Consider the following 17,688-nt stretch of genomic DNA (forward strand, 5'->3'; position numbering starts at 1 on the left):
AAACATAAATATACATACAATCACACACAAGTAAATGTGCACAGTGCACACACACACAGTCTGAATCCTGCCCCTAAAGACTAGACTGATAGTCAAAACCAACAGAGGAGGAGAGAGATGGGAAATTCATGGTGTCCTCAATCCAGGTACACACAAATACTCAAATGAAACAGACGAGAAAGATAACCCCCTACACACCACCACCGTTTGCCTATGTGGGGCCTTATTTTTTCTAGAGCATGTGGATGGGGCACCATTATAACCTTTAGGGAGTGCTATTGGAGAGAACAGAGTGTATTGAGCTGCCAGGGTACCTGATAAGGAGGGTGATTTCTCTGGAATTTCAGGCTGTGCATGTAGACTTCTGAGAAGCAAATGCAACTTTTCATCTCAGTTGGCAGAGTGTCCAGGTGTTCTACCAAAGTGCTTCAAGCCCAGCTGAAACAGTTTCAGGAAGAAAAGAAAAATGTTCTCCACTAAAGTGGATTCGGCTTTTGACAACCAATGGGTCCAGAGGCTGGAATGGAAACCAGTGGCCCCACAGGGCCCCACAGGCAAGGTGCAGGTATGTGTGTAACCTGGGGACAGCTTAATCCATGAGGCCCTGCAGACCCTCCCCCCTGTGCAGCAGCAAGAAAGAAGTACTCTCTCGTTTTCTCCTCCTGGACCCATATCCCAGGACCCTGGCATAAGCTGTTGGCGCAGGCACCGTCCCTGCAGAGCTGAGGCTTCACTGCCCCTGTCCTAGGGCCATCCCAATGTGCAGCCAGCTGCTCCTGGGCCTTGGGAACCACCTCTTCCCGCCCCTCCTGCCTTGTCCCCACAGGGTGAACCCGGTCCTAGATGTGCAGAATAAAATAGCAAGAGTCATAAGGCCAGCCAGCCTCTGGAACACTCAAGGCAATGTGCTTTGTGCCCAACGTACCCATTAAATCCCCTAAGCTCCAAGAGGTTCATTCCCTCCATGCAGGGAGACTGAGGGGACAGCCCCAGGTATAGGACTCCTGGGAAAACTAGTCCTGTAAGATAGACTCACACCTGCTCTCCCCAGGCACCAGTGTCTCTGAGCCTGATAATCTCTACTGCAACCCCCTAAATCCCATCGGACTGAATCTGGGGTGTCGGGGGTGGTTCCCAGATTTCCACCAAGCCAGAGTTTTCTGTTAACTGCCTCCTTGGGTGGTCCAGGCCTGCTCTAGGACCTGGCTTGGAAGGTTCAGGTGCAACAAGTCTCAGGCCCTCTGCCAATTTGACAAGCTGGGGGTACGGAGGAGGAGCCAGCATGTGACCCGGTGTTTGCGGGCAGGGAGTCACATAACCTGCCCCACTTCATAGATCCTAAATATCACCACGTGGTCAGTGTGGAGTGGGAGTAGACCCCACGGAAACTCGCGGTGGGGGACAGTAAACGCTTCCCCTCAGCCATTCTCCAGCTCCTCGCTTCTGGGAATAGAACCTAGTCAGGTTCCCGGCGCTCCCATGGTTCCCAGTACGGGTTCTGAAGAGGTCTGTTCTGCCCAAATTGCCCCCAGTGCCCCGCAGAGGCCCCCGGGTCTTCCCACCCAGGGAAACGGCCTCCCTGGGCGCGCTGGGGCACCGCTGGTGGCATCGCGGCCCCGACAGATTTCCTCACCGAACCCCAAGTTCAGGCTGCCTCGCCCGACCAAGGGCCGGCGCGACAGACGCCCACTCCTGCCTTACCTGTGCCCGGCCGCGCGCCCGCACCAGGCTCGGGGCCCCACACATCCCCGGGAGACGGGTCTGGGGCGCTCCCTGCCGCCCCGGTGCGCGCCGCCCGCTCTGCCCCCGCGGGGCGGTCCCCACTCCCGCGGCTCCGCGGCTGCAGCCGCTCGGATCCCCGCAACTTTCCTGCAGCCCCTCGGCCGCGCCGCTTCCCAGCCCCGCTCCGCCCACCTCCCCCCGGCCTCGGCTCCGCCCGGGGCCCAGCCCCAGCCCCGCCCTCGGCGCCCCGCCCCCGCCCAGGTCCCACCTGGGCCCCGCCTCCCCGTCCCCGCCGGGTCCCAGATCTCACCCTGCCCACCTGCGCCCCGCCCCGGCCCCCGCCAGGGTCCAAGATCTCGCCCCTCCCACCTGCGCCCCGCCCCCGCCCCGTCCAGGATCTCACCCCTCACACCTGCGCCCCGCCCCCGACCCGTCCGGGATCTCACCCCGCACACCTGCGCCCCGCCCCGTCCAGGATCTCACCCCGCGCACCTGCGCCCCGCCCCGGCCCCGGCCAGGGTCCAAGATCTCGCCCCTCCCACGTGCGCCCCGTCCCCGCCCCGTCCAGGATCTCACCCCGCGCACCTGCGCCCCGCCCCCGCCCCCGCCCCGTCCCAGTTCTCACCCCGCACACCTGCGCCCCAGTCCCAGTCCAGCTTCAAGCAAATGGAACGTGCAGAAGCGGAGTCCTCTTGCTGGGAGACGCGCGGAGGGAGGGAGGAGGAGGGAGGGGGAGGAAGAGGGAGGGCGGGAAATCCTCGGTGAGGAGGAAGAGGGGCGGCCCCAGCAGACTCCTCGGGAATTCCTTCCCTTGCCCCTAAATTCTACTTTACCCGCTTCTGGTCTTACCTCTCCACAGCATAGCCCTGGAACGTTCGAACCCGGTTCTCCGCACCTCTGCGTGGAGGGTGGTAGGCGCTCCCTCTGACCTCTGCGGGTGTGTGTGCGTGTGTGTGTGTGTGTGTGTGTGTAAGCACACAACACTTTGACGCACCTGCACTTGGAAATCGTGGTTTTCTGAGCGAGGGGTCAGGCCAGAGGAGATGGGGGGAAAAGGTAGTTCTGCTTGTTGGCCTGGAGGAGTAGGATGCGGCTAAGAGAACGTTCCAGTCCTAAAGGTGTTGTGTAAAATACGGATTCTTAGAGTTTTCGGTGACAGCAGAGAACTATTTACTTGAACGAATGATGCTAATTCCCGCGTTGTCCACTTCGGTGGCTGCTGCAGACAGGACCCAGGAGGGGAAGTGCGGTGAGCCTGCCTGTAGCCTCCTGTAGGGACTGGGAGTTGATTTTTGCAGCCCAAAGGGCTGGAGGATTTTGTTTTGTTTTCATCATAGGAAATATTTTTAGCTTCTCCAGATCAGTGGGAAATAAAATAGATCCCATGATTCCTGGCTGAGGGATGGGAGCCTGCTTACCATTCTCTCCTGACCAGCCATCTTTCCGCAGGTTTATGGTGTGTGATTCCCCACTCATCATTTCTTTCTTCTCCACAGGGGAATATCAGCCTTCCAGTTGGAAAGCCAAATGCAGATCCCAGATCAACTACTATGAGGAAGTAACTTAGGACGTCTCCTTGGGCAGGGGGAAGCCTCATCTGCTGTCTCTTCTCCCTCTGCCCATCCCACTCCCTCCTGCCCCCCCCGCCCAGCCTATCTGTCCCCTAGGAGCTGGCTTTACATCTATTAATCCATTGAGGTCTACAGGATTGCTCTTTTTTTATTGTCCCTTTCAGAAGGAGAATGTAACCCCTATTTACAGAGCATTTAGTCGAATAGTCAATTCACTATTATCCCATTTATTCGTTTGGCTATTTGCATGCAGTCTGTCTCCAACTACCTGCCTTTCCTCCCATCCAAAACACAACCCCGATGTTGATGGCTTCGTATTTTTTAAAAGAGTTTATTTATTTATTCATGAGAGACACAGAGAGAGCCAGAGACACAGGCAGAGGGAGAAGCAGGTTCTATGCAGGGAGCCCGATGTGGGACTCGATTCTGTGACTCCGGGATCAGGCCCTGAGCCGATCCAGACCGCTGAGCCACCCAGACATCCTGCCTGGATTTCTTCATATTTGCTACCCACCCACCCCACCCCCAATTCTCAACAGTTCGAACACTTTGTACTTCAAGTACACAGTTGTCAAATGGATGAATCTTGTGTATTTGCATGGTATCATGGCCCATTTTACCAATGAGGGGATCTAGATGGAGATATGCCAAGTTAAATCACCTAATGGTAGCATTTACCGAGCATTTGCTTCAAGTATAACACTATTTTAAATGTAATATTTGGTATTACATTGAGTCACAGGCACTAAGGAGGGCATACGATGAGATGAGTACTAGGTGTTATACTATCCGCTGGCAAATTGAATTTAAATAAAATAAAAAATAAATAAAGGAATTCCTGGGTGGCTCAGTGGCTGACTGTCTTCCTTTGGTTCAGGTCATGATCTTGGGGTCCTGGGATGGAGTCCTGCATTGGGCTCCCTGCAGGGAGCCTGCTTCTCCCTCTGCCTATGTCTCGGCCTCTCTCTCTCTCTCTCTCTGTGTGTGCCTCTCATGAATAAATAAATAAAATATTCTTTAAAATTAAAAATAAATAAAATAAATAAAAATAAATAAATGTAATATTGGTGAAGTCAGTCCTCATTAAGACCTGTAGGCATGTGCTCTTTTTATACCCATTTTACAGGTAAGGAACTAAGATATAAGGAGGTTCGGTAAGTTATCCAGGGCCACAGTGGTTGTGTGTGATGGAGCTGGGATTCAGACAGAAGGAGTCTGCCTTCAGAGCCCACATTTATAACCCTTTCACTGGACTTGTTTGTGCTAAGAAGTGCTTAGAAATCACACCTGCTCTTTGCACCAGGTATCTTGATGACCTGTGTTGACTCTCTCTTCCAAGGACACCCTTCTGTGTCAGGGCTTGTTGGCTAGGTTTTTCTGCCTCTTGAATAGTGTAGGAAAGCACCCAAAGCAGTTTCTTCTCAGGAGGTGAAGCCTATCCTGAAGTCAGCGTTTCTGGACATTACTGTCTGCACAAGAGATGCTCTCCCAGCTTCCCTCAATTAAGATTCAGGCAGCTTTTGTCTGCAAAATCAACTTTTATGATTGATGCCCAAACGCCCACTCATTCCTCAGCCCATTCCATCTTGGTCACTGCTTGAAGCACAGGGTCTTTACAGGAGCAGAATGTGAACTTTCCACCCACAACCTTCCACTCTGGATTCAAGGTCAGGAAACCGCCCATTTAGTATCAAAGATCGCATAATTCAGATTTGGTTGCAAATGAAGCTCATGCATCACATCAACATTCCCTTTATTCAATTTGCACACATTACAGTGGGAGCTAACACTCAGAGATGACCCTTCTTAGGAGCTGGTTTGGCATGAATTAATTCATTGATTCCCTACAACCCCACCAGGTTATTGTTTTTCCTAATCCTTTTTGAAGATGAAAGAATGTAGAGACAGAGGAGTTGTGTTCATCAAAAACCAGTAACGAGAAGCCATGGCGTTCAAATTCAGACAATCTGGTTGCGGAGTCCACATTTCAAACCACACTGCTAGCTTGCCTCTCTGTGTTCTTCCTCAAGAGAGACATGTGTTCTTCTGCGTTTCCCTTTACTCCCACACTCACCAAATTCTTCTGGCCACTATATGTGTGGGTGTTTTTCCCACCAAGCAATTCTGTAATTCTTTGTCGACACCAAGCGGATGTCCTATGATTCCATTTAATTCTTCTACTATCTACCTGGAGATGGCATCAGACCCTATGCAGCTCCAAGGGCTCAGTGCCACAAGACTGTGCCCTTCAAGACACCAGTTGCAAGTCCAGAATGTCACCTGTGCTCTTGACCCGCCAGCTATAAGTCAGTGGTTCCTGCAACCCCCTCCACGGATTCCATCATTTCCCTGAGTGGCTCATGGAACTCAGGAAAACAGTTTACTGACCAGATTACCAGTCCATCACAAAAGGATATAACTCAGGAGAGCCAGATGGAAAAGATACAGGGAGGAGGCATGTGGGGAAGGACACAAAGTTTAATGACCTGTCCAGGTATGTCACAATCCCAGCACTTCTGTGTGTTCACCAGCACAGAAGCTCTCTCTCAGGCCTCTGAGAGATCTCTCTAGAGACCTCTTCACATAGGCTTGATAGATTATTAACTCAATCTCCAGCCCTTCTGCTCTCTCTGGGGCTGAAATCTCTAAGCTCCTAATTATGGGTTCATCTTTCTGGTGACTAGCCTCCATTCAGGAGCTCACCAAGAGTCACCTCCTTAGAACAAAAGACACCCCCATCAGCCAGGAAATTCCAAGGGATTAAAGAGGAGGGAGTCAGGAAGTAGAGACAAAGACTCAAAAATACATGTTTTATTACATCACAATAGCACAGGATACAATCCAAATCTGTCCAAAGAACCACTTTTGTAAACCCATGTTTTGTTCCCTCACACATTTGCTTTTAATGCCCCTCAGTGCTTTGGCACAACCATAATGCTCTATGACAACTGCGATCAAATGATGATATTTATTTAGGATGTATAACACACAGAACCCATAATCCGAGGTGGAAATACATAAGGAGATCATGTCATGAAGGAACTGATTAAGCCCAGATGTGGCAGACTGAATAATGTCCCCTGAGGATATCCCTATCCTGTTCTCAAAACCATGGGGAATGTGGTCCCTCTCATGGCAAAGGGCTCTCTGCACAGAAAATTAAGAATAAAGACTTTAAAGTAGGGAGGTGATCTTGCATTATCCCACGGGCATTTGCAAGTGGCATGAGTGCTGAGTGATGCCGTGACAGAGGATCCAGGAAAGACTCTACCTATGAAGGTTTGGCCTACTGTTGGAGGCTTTGAAGATGGAACAAGGAGGGTCAAGGAATGCAGGAGCGTCTCAGCTGGGACAAGCCTTCCTTCAGCAAAGATATGGAGACCTCAGTTCCAAAGCCAATAAGGAAGAGGTACAAACAACAATCTGAATGAGCAAGGAAGAAATGCCTTCTGGAAAATGGTGCAGTCCCACGGACACCTGGCTTTCAGCCTGTGAGACTCAGAGCAGGAGAACAGCTAAGCCCAACAGACTTCTGAACTTACAAAGCTGTGTGATTATAAATCTGTGTTGCTTCAAGTGCCTGAGTTTGTAGCAGGCTGTTATGGCAACAACAGAAAACAAAACCCCCTTGTCATGAGGTGCTGTTTTTATTACCCAGGACAGCCTAGGTCATGCTGTGACAAGAAACAACCCCATAATCTCAGTAGGTTAAAAGAACAAAGCTTCTCACTCATCTTCATGTCACTGCATGTCAGCTGAGCTCTATACACCATTGTCTTCGTCTCTGGAACCCAGGCAGCTGGATCAGAGAATGTGACAGAGAATGCACTGGCCATAGAGCTTCCATCCTGGTGGGACCCAACATCATCCTCACCCACATCACTTTGGCCAACAAAATTATGTGACCATGCCTAAATTTAAAAGGATTGCGGGTGTGCAATCCTGCCATGTCTTGAAAGGAGGGAGAGAGAGAGAGACAATGGTACCACACTGTCTGTGTCAGCTGTGGAGGAAGGAAGAGTCAGAGGGGCAGGAAGGGGTGGACAGCTCAGGATGTTTGTCCATAGTATTGCTCCAGAACCCCTAAGCAAGGATGTCTTATTTTATTTTTCAAGTTGCAGTTATTTTCCTTAAATTGGTTGGACATTGAATACACCGATGTCGTTAATTACACCCCATATGTATTTGCTGCTGAGGAAGTGCTAGGAGGGAGAAAAATGCAAACATAGTGTGTTGTCCTAGTTGTTATTATCCTCTCTGTCCCTTGTGGCAGGATCACAGAGGGAGAACTAACAGGCACCCACTCGGATAAAATGTTTGGAGCTGAGTTTTTAGGTAAAACAGCAGCCAGCATCATGATGCCCTGGAGAGTCAACGTCCTGGGCTTGGGTGCACACACCTCTAGGATGACCCTGTCTTCTTACAGAATCAACCCTTTATTATAATGTCCCTCCTGATCCTGATCATAGCTCTTGCTCCCAAGTCTACTTAGCTTTCTTTTGCTTAGTGTGGACCTCCGGATGTATCATTATTATTTTTTTTAAATTTAAGCCAAAATATGGCTCTCTGTGTATCATGGGCTGGACACAGAAGTAATCAACCCCTCTTTCGCTGATCCCTTAAACTGCATGTAGTACATTCCAGACCCACCAGATTAGATTCCCTGCGTGCCTGAAGAGTAGCCATTCTGTTGCATCTGATTCAATGCATGCCTAGATTAGCCTTCTTCCTGTGCACATGGTCAGTGTGGATTCATCTCCTTGAACTGGAGTCTGGTCTGATGACATTGTTGATAAATGGGATGATACAACCAAAAGATAGGGGGAAACATGGCTTTTGATAATATCTCTGAGCTGCATACTTTATCAACCTTGGAGCTGCTCCCTTGTTATTTGAGATACTAAATATTATCTTTAAGCTATGTCAGTGACTTTTCTATGATTGAGCCAAATCTGCAGACTCAGGACTGCTCAAACCTGCACACTCAGCCCAGCTCTGCTGCTAACTGGTCGTGTGACTTTGAGCAGGCACTTGTCCACATTGCCTCTCTTTTTCTTGTATTGGTAAAGTGACTGTCTAGCCCCAGTTGATCTCTAAGCTCTTTCTGAGTTCTAAAATGTTAGTCTCTTAGAGTTTAATTCATTTGGTCTTCAGCATTAGAGCACTGGATTTTCCTAGCAGCAAACCTAATTTGGAGGGAGCTGAGCCTTCTGAAGGAGCCAGCTGACATGCACTGGCATCTTTACACAAGATGTCTCAATCCATCAGAGTAACCCCATCAGATGCTATTACGTGTCCCATTTTACAGACATTATCATCAAGACCCAGAGAGGACTGGGCACACAGCTGGACGCTGACAGAGCAAGTCTTGTCTGAATCCCAACACCTGTGATTGTCCTGTTTCCCTCTCTGGGAGAGAAGGAGAGGGATTGCCTTTCTCTAAGACCCTAGTGATAAGTGATTTTTTTACACAAGAGCCATTTCAGAGTTATTTGCAAAATTTTTGCACACCCAGACAACATCAGAAAACCAAGATTTTTAGAGTGACAGAGAATTAAAGGAACAGAGCCTTTAACATCTGGCAGGGTTCCTAGTCCCCATGTCAAATGTACACTCTTACAAGTAGATTGAGTCATTAAAAGAAACTCATTCTGTCTACACAGCATCTTACTTCCCTCCTCTTCAAAGATTGGACTCGATATAATAATTCTCATCAGCTCTAAATTCAGTCAGGTCATTCAGTTGTCTGATTAATATTGCCAGAAGGTGCAATTCATAAGCTCTGGAGAGGTGACTTAGGACTTGATTGATTTAATTGGGTGAATAAATTATATTCTATTGGTGCCTTTGTAAGTGGGATCCATTGTGTTTGGTGTTTTCCATAATAAAAAGAGGTACAGTGCTTGGATTGAAGCATCTAAGTAATTTTAAATATGTTTGAACTCCTAGGTCATAAATTCAACCCTACTGTATTTCTTCAATTCACATACACATTTGCCATAAACCTTATCACAAATGTAAAGTGGATCCTAGCAGAAATCAAGATGTCTGCAGGGATGACTAATACAGCTATAGCAATTGTGTGTCTTGCTTCTGAGATCCTGTCCTCTCCTTTGGGTCAGGTTTTGAGAATTCAGGATATTTGACTTCTACTTGCATAGATGTGGAATGGGAGCCCCTAGACTAGGACTGCTTGGAAAATGTTTTCTCCAGTATTGTAGAGTGCAGCAAAAACTTCAAAGTTAGAGGTCCCGGTTCTACTTAAAGGTCCAGAGATGCCTCTTTAATTTTACAACCAAACCAAAATATGAAAACCCTGTCTTGAACGAAAAGGGAAATTGTGATATTGTGTCACCCTACTGAGCCTGCTTTATGAAATGAAAATCAGATCAAACTCAACTTATTCTGACAGGTCAAGAGCCTGAGATAACCCTTTTACCTGCATGACCTCGTTAGGCTCTTCACTGGCAAAGGGATAGAACAAGATGATGCCATTTGCTATGAGGGTCAGTGCTCTGAATTCACATGCACGTGGGAAGGGGAAGAAGAGCCACACAGATCAGTCATTACCATGGGCTAGAGGGAGCTGGACGATGAAGTTGGAGCCCCTGAAACAGGTGAGAAAGGGATCTTCCTTTCGGTCTTTCCTGGATGTACGTGCCTCTTGGTGCTGAGAGCTCTGGAGCTGAAGAGAAACCACCTCTTGCTGCCTTGTCTACCTCTGATTAAGGAATGGTGTGTGCTTTGGGGAGGGATTAAAACAGTCATGGAAATAAGAAAGAGCCATGTCTAGCAGATCAAGATTTGGCAGAACTAGCAAAACAGTTTGTTAAATTTAGCTTTAAAAAAATCAGGGTTGTTTGACTCATACAGCAAAGGGTGTGAAGGTGGGGAGCCCAGGACTTGTGGGGCGTCCCAGTTTTATCCTAGAGCCCAGGACTATTCCATTGCCCATTACCATCACCATCAGGGCATGTCACATCGTGGTGAGAAATTGGCTGTTGCGTGTCCAGGTGTGACACGTGCTGTCCACACAAGTGGAAGGGGGAGGGGCGATGGGGCTACATGCCTGCCTACAGAGGAGCTCACACAGAGGAGGCAATGAAGATGAGAAAGACATACATTTGAAACAAAATTCCAGATGCCTACTTGTGAAGTGATTCTTTTTAAATCCCAAAGACTAGAAAAGAGGGGGTGGAGGAAAGAGCTCCAAAGGAACAGGGGCTGAGATTAGAAGGGGAAAGGGTGAGGGGGGCTGGGGATGAGCCCTAACTCAGCCACCACATTCAGACAGCTCTTGAGTGGGAACCTTGAGTGGGAACCTCCTGGAGACGGCACCCAACCCAACACAAGCAAACACAGGGAACAGAGATACAGGGCTTGAGCCATCTGGAAGTGTTGGGGTGTGAAGAGAAAACCTCACCCCCTGATGGAGGTGGGCATCCTGCCTGAGCCTGGAGAGGGCTTGCCATGCCCCCATGCTCATGTCCACATTTCCCCAGAGGGACATGTCGCCTGCCCCCAACAATGGTGATGTCACTTGGCATGGTTATTTCATAGGGCTGTTTTGAAGATCATGTTGAAAAACAAACATCAAAATCCATATAAAAGTGTCAAGTGCTGTTCAAACAAGATCTCTAGCAAAGAAATTTTTTAAAATTATAGATAGATAGATAGATAGATAGATAGATAGATAGATAGATAGATCTTCCTTAAAGTCCACAGAGGTTGATGGAGTGGTTTTGAGAAGATCATGCTGACTTTAGGGAACAGGCTAGATGCTCTCCTCATACAAATAACCATTAATTCATCGTAAACAAAGATTATTTATTCAAGTAAGTCAAATGGCTTTCATAAAATCTTACTTGGTTTCTAGAAAAACCCTCTGGTTGTACAATAAAATAAAGATTCTGGTTTGTAATCCCTGTGATCTGGGTAAGTAATTCTCGCTGGATGAGACTTTTAATTAATGGGAAAAGGTCCAAAATGTGAATCAGTATTCTAGGATGGTGATCATCCTGAGCTGTCAGATGTGGGCTCTCTCTCTCTGGGAGGTCCTGAGGTGCAGAGGAAGGTGGGGAATCAATCAAGCAGGTGGATTAGCATTCCTGAAACTGGTAAAAAATGTTAAATACCATCAAAACGTGCAGAGTAACTTTCCTGCCTGCCTGCAGCTTTATTCTCCACTCCCCAGAATGGAAATGCAACATACATGAAAATAGATTTGCCAATTCTTACATCTTGCGAATGGCACTGCAGATGATCAATACTTTCCCTTTCATCTGACGCTAAAACCTTGACTACTTTATAGTTAATACCACTTCATAGCAAATTACTCCCTCCCACCAAGTTTCATCGCCTTCCACAATACAACATCAGCTCAAAGTTCAGATGCCCATCATCTAAGCCAGCCTCATAAGAGGATGTAGTAAATACCCCTAGTGGTGTGCCATTCCTCTCCATACTCAGACTTTTGAAACTAAAAAAAGTAAGTCACGTGCTTCCTCCCAGATCACTGTATGACATTTAAATAGATATAAGATGATCGTTGTAGACACTCCTGTTCGAAAGAAAGGAAAATGAGATCCATAAATGAGTCACAGGTCAGTAGTAATGCTAAAATAGAGCCAGCCAAATGCTGGGAGTCTCTTGATATTAGGGCTCAAGGCCTGGGAATAATTCTCATGGCTCCCAGTGCCATTCTCTGAGTGGAGAATGCACACACACACACACACACACACACACAAAAGCATGTATTTGCTGCTGAGTTCTTTTCCTGGCTGGCTTCCTATCTGTAGAATTTTGGGGATCCATATGCTTTCTTGCATTTTATTGTCTGTATTTGTTTGAGTTCAAGACAGTGGTGTTTCTGTTGATAAAATTCTCTTACTCTCTTTGTGGATTTCTTGTGAATCACACCAGGGGCTCACTGCATTCAATACAAGTCATATCTGTGAGCCACTTCCGTATGATATAATCTTAACACACTTTGATTGTTCGATTAGGCGGCAGATGTAAAGTCTCTCTACAAAGCCTCTTCTGAATGACTGAATACTTCCCTAAGGTACCCTCTTAGAACTTCCTAAGATTTTAACAAACATCTTACAATCAAACCCTTCCTCGTTTCAAGATAACATTTTCCTGGTAGTCCCCTGGATTTCATCCTTGCTTGGGGAACTTTTCTTAATTTTAGCATTGTTTGCCATGGGAAGAAGCTGAGAATTTTCAAAACCATCTTTTTTTTTATTAAACTTTTTATTTTTTTTAATCACACGCTCTACTGACACCAGCACTTTCAATGCTTTGCTCAAGAATCTGCTTAACTAGAGCTCCAAGGTCATTGGACATGTTTTCTACTCTGCAGAGTATTACAGGTGCCTTGAGGTTCCTGCCACTCCATAACCAGAATCTCCCCGTTCCCATTTTTTGATAATGCTCCACACTCACTCGTGAGCCTTCTCTGCCATCATCCTCACATCCGGAGCCAGATTTCTGCAGCCACCTTGCCAGGTGATGTAAGCTTTCTCTGACAAGCTTCCCATCCCCACTGACTGCCCACCGCTTGGCTCTGGGCCACCCTTGAATCATTAGGCTTCTGTTGAGACAGGACTCCACTTGCAGGCACTGAAATATTCCTCTTGTTATTGTTTCATAGAAGCCGAGAACAGAATGAGATGTGGGATATGAGGGGAGAGGAAGAAGGAAGACGTTAATCAAGGGCACAGGACATCAGTCATAAGATGAACAAGTGCTGAGGCTCTGGCATCCAGCACTGGACCATGGTTAATGGTACACTGTTGTACACTGGAAATTACTGAGAGTAGATCTTAAGTGTTCTCACTACAAAAAAAAAAAAAAAAAAAAAGAGCGAGAGAGAGAGAGAGAGAAGGAAAGGAAAGGAAAAGAGTAACCACGGGGAGATTGAATGAATATGTTAGCTTGATTCTGGCAATGATTTTATAATGTACACGTCCATCAAAACATCAAGTTGTATGGCTTAAATATGTACAATTTTTGTTAATTATACTTCAGTAAAGATGGGGGGAGATTACCTCAAATTATAATAGTTTAAAACAGCAACCATTTATTATCTCCTCATTTCTGCAAGACAGCTTAATTGGTGGCCCGTGGCTCAAGGCTCCAACAAGTGTGTAATCAAGCTGTGGTCCAGGCTTCGATCACCTCAGAGCTTGATGGAAGATCTGCTCTCTCACTAGCCTGCTCAGAGAAAAACAAGCTGCCATGTTCTAAGCTGCCCAGTGAAGAAGCTCCTGTTGCAAGCAACTGATATCTCTGGCCAACAGCCGGCAAGGACTTGCCAACAGCCATGTACAATCAAAACTTGGCTGGAAACAGAGCTGGAAGATCTTCCTTGGAGGAAGATATATTCGTTGGGCCACTGGAAGGAAGCGTGGTTGCCTGAAATTTGGTTACAAATGAAAAGCAAACAAAGGACCCTGGAATCGGGGGAAAAACAGAAGCAGAAGTTACTGGGGCCTCCCTGCACATGCCCCAGAGCTGCCACCAGTCCTATCCTCCCTCCAGGGCCTGAGGCTGTGCTGGCCAGAGCCTTGGGCTACTCCCCCATTATAGAAATGCATGAAGCCTAAAAGAAGCTCTCCCTAAGGTGTTATCAGCTGGGGTCCCAGTAGGAAACAGGTGCACGACACCTGGGTACTTTGAAGACCGTTAAATCATGGGACCCTTGAAAAGGCAGGAACAGTGTGAATACCACCAAATAAATACAGAACACAGGGTTAGGGAGAGTTGAGAGCACAGTTGCTATCTGGGCCTCACGAGGAGAGAAGAGTGGTTTCTAGAGCCAGGAAAATGGTGCCACAGGGATGAGTCCCCATTTGATAGAAGCTGTGGCCTTTGGTGGAGGGACAGAGAATACCCCCAGTGACCTGAAGGGAGGAAACTGGGGAAACCCATTCCAGGTGGCCCGACCATCATTCACTTGCCTTGGATTCTGAAAGCTCTGTGCTTTGCTGTGAGTGTGGTTCAAGTCATGGCTCCTGGTGATGGATCAGAGCTCTCATGTCCATCAGGGACAGGTGACACCCCTGCATGCAGACCCACCTCCACCTCACCCTGACTCTCCTGCACGAAACACACTCAAAATGTGAATATCAGATGATTCCCGGAAGGTCAATCTTTGGTTTCCTCCCTAAATTCTTCATATTGACATATTTTGGGGATATATATATTTAAATATATATGTATATTTAAACCTGAATTTTGAAATATCTAGGGTCCACCTTTAAAAAATACACACAAATCCCACATCTTTCTTCACTGCCATCTTTAGAGCTTATTTGAAGTGAAAATTTGGGTATACTGATACAAGCCAAGCATTTTTATCAAGTTTTAACAAAGACTTAAGAGGACATTTGAGATTAACATGTGAATATTCACTTCAGAAGCTCAGTGACTGCTCCTGGAATCAGGCAGTAGTGACAGGAATTAAATTAAAAAAAAAATTTGTGGGATGCTTGGGTGGCTCAGTGGTTGAGTGTCTGCCTTTGGCTCAGGGCATGATCCTGGAGTTCCAGGATCAAGTCCCACATCGGGCTCCCCTCCGAAGCCTGCTTCTCCCTTTGCCTGTGACTCTGCCTCTCCCTCTCTCTCTCTCTCTCTCTCTCTCTATGTCTTTCATGAATAAATAAATAAAATATTTAAAAAATAAAATAAAACAAAAATTTTAAAAATTGAAATTTCTGTGCAGATCTGGTCTGGAAAGACAAACTATTGACATGCCAGCTTCTTTATGGTTCATTGTGGTTCCTCACAGGATGTCTTGGGGTTTTGAGTTTTAATTCAGCAGACTGAAACAAAAGCCTGATTAGAAAGCATTTTCCTATGCAGATTCCTTAAAAAAGAGGAGGTATTTGCAACTAAAACACTGATAATCAGGCCCACGTGTCCCTATTGGAATCAAGGAGAAGAGCTATTTCTAATACTAACATCAGCAGGGGAGAGGCTGGGAGACTAGTGTGAAATCTCCAAATGTTTTCATGAACGCAGGGATCAGACTCTAGGTCACCAATATTCTCCCAAGTTTTAATTTATTTCAAAAAAAAATTATTCCATCAATTCAGAAAGCCCTCAGCACTTCATATGCTCCTTTCCTGTATTCCAGTCTGCACTCCTAGCAAGCTATTTGGTGCCGTGTCCAATTGTAATTATCCTTGAATCATAGATATCATTTCAGTCTGGAATGAGCATATATGCAGTAAGATGAATGACTCCCCAGCTGGGTCCAACTTTGAAAAGACTTTCAGCGTGAAAGCTTGCATTTTGAGAATTAATAAAGATAGTGATGGCTATTCACATTCCAAAAGAGACTCCCTTTCTTTCTTTAAATGTGAGCCCTCCTGGTCCACAGCATTATATTTGCTCACAGATCATGAGCTATAAAAGTCTAGCCCGACACGGACACTGAAGTGTAGGTGGGTGGAATTTAAAAGCTCATCCATGTGAGTATGGGAAATGCAAAGCTAACCTGTTAAGTTTGCATTGCAGATTACAACACTGAGGTGACATTTTCTGTTAATGTGCAAAAAAGGAATAGTATTTATCAAAATTATATCCCAAGGCTGTGTCTGTGATTTAAGATGCCTTTGGGCTTCTCTTTGAAAGGAAAGCAAGTGTTGAGAAGGAGGTCTGTCCCAGGGACCTCCTTTTTCATTTTGTGGCCCACCCCCCAAAATGCAGGAATGGGTGGAGGGTGCGGGAGAACCTTTGGTTAGGGTGTTGCCTAAATATTATTTCACGTGTCATCCATGAATCACATTTTGGCAAAAACCACTGCAGTAGAAATATCCCCCCATACTGAAAATAACCAAGAAAGCTCACCAGGAGCCTAGGTCCTGTTGTTAGAATGGCCAGCACGAGCCCTCTAATGGCACATTGGGTAAAGGACTACTAAAACGGCTTCCAGCAAGCACATTCCATGATTCTAACTTATAAACCCATAATCTGATGCCATATAAAGTCAAGATAGTCTTCATTTAGCTATATTTTCAGACATGAGACGAAAGACTATAAAAATAACCTTATTTTAAATTTTAAGCATCCAAGTCTCTATTTTGGAAGCTATTGCAAGTTTCCCATACTCTCCCAAAGAACTCTCTTCTTTAGTGGGGAACATGGAAATAAAAGGGGGAGTGAAGACTAAGCCATGCAAGTTGGAGCCATCCAGGTTGTTTGAGGAAGGGTGAACAGATTTAGCAAATAAAATACAAGATACTCAGTTCATTTGGAATTTCAGCCAAACAACAAATGATTTTAGTATAAGTATACCCCCCTGCAATATTTGGTGTTTGTTGTTTATATGAAATTCAAATTTATTTTTTTTAAGATTTTATTTATTTATTCATGAGAGACACAGAGAGGCAGAGATACATGCAGAGGGAGAAGCAGTCTCCCTGCAGGGAGCCTGATGTGGGACTCAATTCCAGGACCCTAGGATCAAGACCTGAGCCAAAGGCAGATGCTCAACCACTGAGCCACCCAGGTGCCCCATGAAATTCAGATTTAACTGGGTGTCCTAAATTGTACCTGACAACCCCGCTGAGGGTTAACTAAAGAGTTTACAAAAATGTGTGCTTAGTAAATGCTAGTTTCTCTTTATTCATTTAGCATTCCTTGCAGAACAATCTAGAAGTAGTATATTTCCTAGTCTATAAGACATAGCAGAGAATAAAACACAGTCCAATTTCTTTAAGGAAATATTTATGGGGGAAAATCCAAGTATTTTATATCCCATCCCACATTGAAGGGAAACTATTTATTTTAAAATGGTATTGTAGGGAAATTGCATAATGTTGCTCATGTAAATACAATATGCTATATATTACATATAAGGAAACAGTTCTGGATTTGAATTAATAGCCAACAAGTATTGAAAAATTATAAAATTACATAGTTATAAGAAGTATATTGGCATTGGTAAATGAATACCAGAATACGGCAGCAGAAACACCACAAAAGTGTTAGTAAATTGAGCTTATCCCTTATGTTTATTATTATGAAAACAAATGCTCGTATGGTAGCTCATAGAATATTGGTGACCAAAAAGCAACATACCGTATAAAATAAAAGACAGTAGCACAAATTCCTACATTGCATTTGCAGTCTGGGTAAATCAAGCAACAAAAAAAGCAAAAATGTAAATTTGAATCCATTCCCACCCAGGTTGTCAGATTAATGTAAACAAAACAACTATGTTAGCAAAAACAGAAGAATGCACAGAGAAAAAAAGACTTGGTGAAATGCCAGTGTTATGCACGCAGGAAAAAAAATATTTTGCTGACAATTAGTATAGAACAAGCAACAGGGGAAAAAAGCTAACTTCATCAAGAACTCACTGGAAATTCTATTTCTATTTGAG

The sequence above is a fragment of the Canis lupus genome, chromosome 26, assembly GCF_011100685.1.
Source record: "Canis lupus familiaris isolate Mischka breed German Shepherd chromosome 26, alternate assembly UU_Cfam_GSD_1.0, whole genome shotgun sequence".
NCBI classification, from domain to species: Eukaryota; Metazoa; Chordata; class Mammalia; order Carnivora; family Canidae; genus Canis; species Canis lupus.